The sequence below is a fragment of the Lactuca serriola genome, chromosome 1, assembly GCF_051521515.1.
Source record: "Lactuca serriola cultivar US96UC23 chromosome 1, Lser_US96UC23_V15, whole genome shotgun sequence".
Lineage (NCBI taxonomy): Eukaryota > Viridiplantae > Streptophyta > Magnoliopsida > Asterales > Asteraceae > Lactuca > Lactuca serriola.
This window is the reverse complement of record NC_136408.1, coordinates 175,285,927-175,293,978: the sequence shown is the minus strand read 5'-3', so window position 1 is coordinate 175,293,978 and position 8,052 is coordinate 175,285,927.

Here is an 8,052-nt window from a genome sequence, read left to right as displayed (position 1 = left end):
TACTAGTTATAAATCATATATGATTGATTTATTAACAAGAAGTATCCCAAAATATTGATGTTTTTCGTGCCAAAATAATCGTATGTTTGTAGTATGAAAGGTGGACACATATACATACAGTATAAGCAGAGTGCTTGATTTATATATAGATAACAACACTTTTCATTTCAATAGATATGATGTTATCATGATACATTTTGCATACGAAAGTTTATTTATAATAATTATAAATCACATGTGATTCCGTTGATAAAAAGTGTATAATGAAACTTTATATAACATACGATAATCATCGTGTGTTTTACTTGTATTCCCCCCATTAAAAGCATATAAAAATATTTATAAAACATTTAAAAGTATGGATTATAGGGGTATGAACTCACTTGATTGAAGTGGTTGATTTGAAGTAGTCGAGAGAGGAATCGAGCAGAACTTCGATAGGAAGAGTTGAAAACGCGGGAAATCTCGGGATTCTCGGGAATCTCGGGAATCTCGGGAACACAAAACCTTCCTTCGGGACTTGAAGGTGAAAACCGGGGCTTTGGGAGGGCCTCGGGGGATTAAACGCAAAGTTTCGGCGCGAGAAAGAAGGGAACTGAGCAACGGAACTCGGAGCCCTTGAAATCTATTTATAGGGGCATTTTTGGGGTGTGCCACATCATGGCAAGTGATGGCCACGTCGTGGGGAGTCAAACCTATCCTCTTCCATTGATTGGACGCCCTCAGTCACTTGCCGGGCCGCGGCAAGCTTGTGCCACGTCGTGGGGCCTGACAGCCTCGGATTTTGGACCCCGAACTTGTAAAATCCATAACTTTCGCGTACGAGCTCCATTTTCGACGTTCTTTATATGCACGCGTAGCTAAAAACATGATCTACAACTCTTGTTTAGACTTCATCGGCAAATTCTGACTTTATATTTAATTATTTATTTTTAACGGGCCGGGACACAAAAAGTCCGTTAAAATTCCATAACTTCTTCATCCGATGTCCATTTTCGTCAGACTTTTCGCCATTGTGCTACTAATGTTGAGACCTTAGATTCTCATTTAGGTCGTTTTGGTCAAAAGTATCTCGAGCTCTATTTCGAGTTTTTAGCTGTCTACTGCTATACCCGAATCTTGGAAAAATCATAACTGTAACGACCAAAATTTCAAAACAATTAAAACTTTTCAAAAGCCACTCATTTTAATAACGTTGATACAAAAAGGTTTTCAATACATTATTTAACAGAGTATTTCCCAGGTTCATTTCATAAAACACCAACGCGAGGAACGGTACGATCACGCCTTTGCCTTGCCACAGCCTCCGGAGAACCTGAAAACATAAAACCACAACTGTAAGCCCGAAAGCTTAGTGAGATACCCCCAAAATACCAACCACATATACGCCTTTCCAGGCCACGACCTTCCGGTCCAAAACATATCGCCTTCCGGCCCATAACGCAATGCCTTCCGGCCCATAACATATTGCCTTCCGGCCCATAACATATTGCCTTCCGGCCCACAGCATAATAAGCATACATATCAGCATAAAAGCATACATAACCTAACAGGACATAGAACGACCCTGCATACCGGGTCACACCCCAGGTCTAGCAATCATACACACAACACATAATCATATAACAGTTCACGGTCAGCAATCGATCAACAGACCACATAACATAGCATTACTCTATTCAAGATACCAGACTAACTGGTCACTAGCATAACATCACCACAAGAATCAGTCAACATACTAATTAGACACATACGCCTTTCCAGGCCATGACCTTCCGGTCCACATAGCAATGCCTTCCGGCCCATAACATGTAATGCCTTCCGGCCTGAAACATATAACGCCTTCCGGCCCATATCATAACAACTGACAACTACCCGGATTTCCATCCGATAAAAAGGTTGGCCTTGGTGCCATAAACCCTAGCGATATAGTGAGGATAACTCACCTCGAAACTGCCGACTGAACAGATAGCTCAAGCTGCTCCGATCACTGATACGATCTCCACCTCCGGACAGCCACCAATGCACTGAACTCAACAATAATCAACAATTACCAAAATACCCCTGGAACCCCTGGTCAACCCTTGGTCAAAGACAAGGTCAAAGTCAACCCCTGACTGACCCTACTCGCCGAGTCAACCCTATGACTCGCCGAGTCCCCATACTCAGAACTTCACTCAATCCGCGATCTAACTCGCCGAGTCACCCCGAGACTCGCCGAGTTCAACAACTCTGAGTCCACTCGCCCTCAACTCACCGATTCTCTAAGATTCCCTTTCTACTCGTCGAGCATCCCCCTTGACTCGACGAGTTCCTCCTGGAAGAATCGCGGGGCCACCCCGACTCAACTCGCCGAGTCTGAAGAACAACTCGGCGAGTCCCAGTTAATCTTCAAGATACTCGCCGAGTCTGTTCATCGGACTCGGCGAGTCCATGCCATGCAACCGCTCAAACTGCTTTCTAAGGTCAGATCTGCTCCGACAATTCATAGGTCTGGCCTTCCTAGACTGGTTCATCACGTAAAGTCCTTATTTCGGTGCTCATAATACACCCCATGACTCATAATTCACATTTTGACCTAAGGCATAAGGATTCCAATCCAAAACCTCCATTGATTCCCGAAAAGCTCAGGCATGGGACATTCTGGACTTCCAAGGGTCCCAATATAGGGTTCCAAACGCTTGGGGGACTAAGGAACACTCAATCTAGCCACAAAAGGGTTCAATAAACCCTAAATCCATGTGCACATCAACATAGAAGGGATCAACTCGAAATATTACCTGAATAACGTTGCTCTGTGTCCCCAACCCTCAGAATATGGCTTCTCCTGTTGTTCTCTTAACCAAGCCTCTTCCTCCTTGCACAATAACACTTCCAAGATCAATAATGGTCTTCTACCTTGCTCCCGATGCTCACAATCGAATTAGGGTTTCTCTCAGAGGACTAGGGTGAACAATGACGACCATAAGGCCCCTGATATATGTCCCACACCTGGACGGTTAGGGTTTCGCTAAACAGCGCAGACTCGCCGAGTCCATATCCGGACTCGTCGAGTCCAGTCGCGAACCCACGACCAGATCTGCGATCCTACTCGGCGAGTCTGAGCTCCAACTCGCCGAGTCCCCTCTTAAAACACCCAAAATCATAATTATAACAATACCTGGAATTCCGGGCTATTACAATTCTCCCCCACTTATATTAGGCTTCGCCCTCGAAGCCTACAACAACTCAACTCCAAGGATATTCCCACAACGCTCCACCGGGCCTTAACCGGCCCAGGTCTCTCAAGGCATAAATATCGAAACTCGAACATACATTCCCCTCCTTCACGGTGTCCTGATCACCATCTCGAACCGGGCATCGACTATACCCCTGATCATCACTCTCAATAACCGAGAATTACCCAAGATGCAACTCTCCTCTAAATTGCAACGATCACTCGACCCATAAGAGCTAGAAAACCCTGAACCATCGAATCCCCAATCCGAGTTCCACTCTATCCATTCCGCGACGACGGAATGACCCATCCTCAATCTCAGAGCAACTCTCACGAGTTCCCCTCTTGCAACCGCATACTCATGCTGGACTAGCTCCTACACCCTCAGGCTGGGAAAACCTGACGCACTGATAATATCCTCAAACATCTCCCAGAATGAATCACTAATATACATCCCATACCCTGATCAGAATCACACTGAGAGTTCAAGACTCTCTCTCTCTCTCTCTCTACATCCCTTCCGAGCCTTTTGGCTCTACACTTGCGGATTTCCCTCCGCGACCTCAGCGGTCATTCCAAACCGGATGAGCTTCTAATCCACTGTCGCAAATACGCTGCTCACTAACCATACTCGAATTGCTCTAACATAACTCTGCTCTGCCACTTTCACTTCCGTGAACTTGCATTCCCTCTCAGAGTTACACACCTGTTACCTTTCTCTCTTCCTTTACCAAGGAATCCACCCGGCTACAATGTCACTCCGACAAATGCCATGGTGCTTGCCCGACGCTACACCACCATTAGCGTGTCCGCTGTCCATCCAATACACTTATTCTGACTCTCCTCGCAGGGACTCTCAAGCCCATGCACTACCTCAACTAAACAAGATCGCTACCCGGGGCCAGACCTTCCATTGCAAACACACTGCAACCTACACAATCCGCAATCTCAAACTGATCCAACAATACTAGCAGAGTCTCCAGCATGACTGGACCGACTCACATAACACATATTAGCCACTCGAGGCTATATCTCTGTGGGTCCGTACACCCAAACTCTGCGAACCCTCAGGTTCTAACTCTGGGAACCTTCCGGTTCCAACTCTAGAAACATGCACAACATAAATCCCGTGGGATTAATGCAGTACAACCCATCACGTACATCAAGTATACAAATACTCTGATCACGTAACCCCGGTTACCTACTCAAACTTGATCCCGGCCTGCTCCCAGGCCTCCATAATCAAATGCCCTAGGTCTGTATCCCACCCCGCATACCCGACACTCGCTCTTGTCAGCCTATACTCTGAGCTGACAGAACACTGCTGAGTCCTAACAGCTAAGCACCCTCACATACTCATCGATCTCCCGGAGAATTCTCCAATTCTCCCCCACTTAAAGCACTGACTAACAACCACTAGTCGCCAACAACGACCTTCCAAAACAACCCTACACAAAGAGAACACTTACACACTGGCTACTTCCCACAAGCATAAACAACCCTCAGCAAAACACATCTCCTCACTGATCAATCCGCTCAAAAGAATCTGATCTTCAATTATCCATTCCACAATTGTAGATGCTACCCGACACTCAACCCAATGCCGCATCTCTACTAATAACCCTCACGAACGATAACCAACGATAGTACAAAACACCAAACTTTAATCATACCAAACCCTCAGGGAACAACGGATACCAAAACGAAAACCCGAAACACAAATCCATAACCATGCCAAACCCTCAAGGAACAACGGATACCAAAACGAAAACCCGAAACAGAAATCCATAAACATGCCAAACCCTCAAGGAACAACGGATACCAAAACGAAAACCCGAAACACAAATCCATAACCATGCCAAACCCTCAAGGAACAACGGATACCAAAACGAAAACCCAAAACATAAATCCACACAAAGATACCAGCCCAAACAATACACCTACATAATCGCAAGATAACAAAACATCAAGAAAGAAACATACCCGCAGCTGCCTCCGACACTGCTCTGACCTCCTCTGCCGCAAGCTGATAAGCACGACCCTGAGCCCTTGGGGCTCCGCTCCATCCTGACCTCCTCCTGGAGTCGTCAAAGTGGCCGGTGCTGGAGCCTGCACCGGTCCTGCAGAAAGCTGTGGACAGTTGATCCTCAAATGTCCAACCTAACAACAATGATAACAAATCCTCAAATCCTGAACAGGCACTGACTGCCGACAATCCCGCGCATAGTGCTCCTCCTTTCCACACTTGCGGCATGCACCACCGGACCAACAAACTCCGGTATGACCCATCCCACACTTCCCACAAGTGTGGCCGCTCAGATTCCCCACTCTAACATCAACGGTCCTGGACCGTTTCGGCGCCGGCTGCGACTGCATCGGAGCCTGCCTCAGCTCACGCAACTGTAACTCAACCTTCAACTCACGCCGCCTGGCGGCCTCCTGGAACTCCAACAAGGTCTCGCACCTCTGCGCAGGCACGGACTGTCTGATATCCCCCTTGAGCATACTCAGATATCGGGACGTCTGAGCCTGCTCTGAAACGAACTCAGGGCAAAACATCGCCCTCACAAAGAACATCCTGGTGATCTCAGTCACCGACTCCAAATCCTGCTTCAGCTCAAGGAACTCCTGAGCCAATCTCTCCCTCTCATCCCGCGGAACATAGCGAGTGCTGAAGATCTCTCTGAACTGATCCCATGAAACCGCATCCCTCTGCGCATCGGAATATGACCCCGTGGTCAATCTCCACCAATCCTTCGCCCCGAGCCTCAACAGGTTCAGAGCACCCCTCACCCTCTGACCAGCAGGGCATAAACGCGTGGAGAAACACCCCTCCACGTCTGATAACCACCTTATAGCAACAATCGGGTCCTAAACTCCATCGAATGTGGGAGGCTTCGTATAATAGAAATCCTGATACTGAAAACCCCGACTGGCTCCTCCCCTTACAGCCGCTGTAGCCGCCGCGGCAGCCGTCTCTTCGAGAGCCGCATATCGCTCATCAAAATACTCAATCATGGCGGTCTTGATCGACCCAACAATTCCGACAACTCAGCCCGGGACAATGCAGCAACCCCATCACGTAGGATTTCACGAATCCTCGCATCCAACTCGCTCGTGCTCGTCTGGCCGATAACCTCAGACGGCACCGATCCACCCGGAACTCGCTCTCCAGCTCCTGATCCTGATCCGGATCCACTATCATCATGCCTCGAAATCTCCATACCGAAGACACCATACCAATCTCAGACACTTCCCACAATCCTGGGATCCAACTCTCGCAACCCAACCCTAGAGATTATGGTTTCCCTGATATGCGTATGGGTCCTGTGCTTTCAGTAGTAAGGGCCCATACTACCTTCCACACCTACCCATATTTGTATGAAGTACTACCACAATACCCTAGAGAACATGCATAACGACTATCAACCCTCACCACTAGAGGAACACATAGAATCTCCCATAAGGGACCCTAAGCTACAGGCATCACAAATCAAGCAACATTATCATGAATTCCTGAAGATCCCTAGCCTAACTCTAGCATGCTGTTCTATCAAGCGCAATAAAACAAATATCATGTATGGTATCTTGGGGTTACTTACTGGCTCCGGCTGATCGTACCTCCGCATCCTCCTTTTACTTAATTTGAAAACCATTTTAAATTTTCTCTTTTTAAAATCCTCCTCGATTTGAGACTGGAGTCACACGAATGTTTCCCCAATTCACTCAAACCAAGGCTCTGATACCAACTTGTAACGACCAAAATTTCAAAACAATTAAAACTTTTCAAAAGCCACTCATTTTAATAACGTTGATACAAAAAGGTTTTCAATACATTATTTAACAGAGTATTTCCCAGGTTCATTTCATAAAACACCAACGCGAGGAACGGTACGATCACGCCTTTGCCTTCCCACAGCCTCCGGAGAACCTGAAAACATAAAACCACAACTGTAAGCCCGAAAGCTTAGTGAGATACCCCCAAAATACCAACCATATATACGCCTTTCCAGGCCACGACCTTCCGGTCCAAAACATATCGCCTTCCGGCCCATAACGCAATGCCTTCCGGCCCATAACATATTGCCTTCCGGCCCATAACATATTGCCTTCCGGCCCACAGCATAATAAGCATACATATCAGCATAAAAGCATACATAACCTAACAGGACATAGAACGACCCTGCATACCGGGTCACACCCCAGGTCTAGCAATCATACACACAACACATAATCATATAACAGTTCACGGTCAGCAATCGATCAACAGACCACATAACATAGCATTACTCTATTCAAGATACCAGACTAACTGGTCACTAGCATAACATCACCATAAGAATCAGTCAACATACTAATTAGACACATACGCCTTTCCAGGCCATGACCTTCCGGTCCACATAGCAATGCCTTCCGGCCCATAACATGTAATGCCTTCCGGCCTGAAACATATAACGCCTTCCGACCCATATCATAACAACTGACAACTACCCGGATTTCCATCCGATAAAAAGGTTGGCCTTGGTGCCATAAACCCTAGCGATATAGTGAGGATAACTCACCTCGAAACTGCCGACTGAACAGATAGCTCAAGCTGCTCCGATCACTGATACGATCTCCACCTCCGGACAGCCACCAATGCACTGAACTCAACAATAATCAACAATTACCAAAATACCCCTGGAACCCCTGGTTTGTTATTATATTTTTTTATTATTCAAAGTTAAATGATTCAAAAAATATAATGATCAAGATGTTGTATTGAACAAAAACTTTATTTAATTCAATATATTCTTATCAAAATTAAAATGATTCAAATTAATATGATCTAAAAA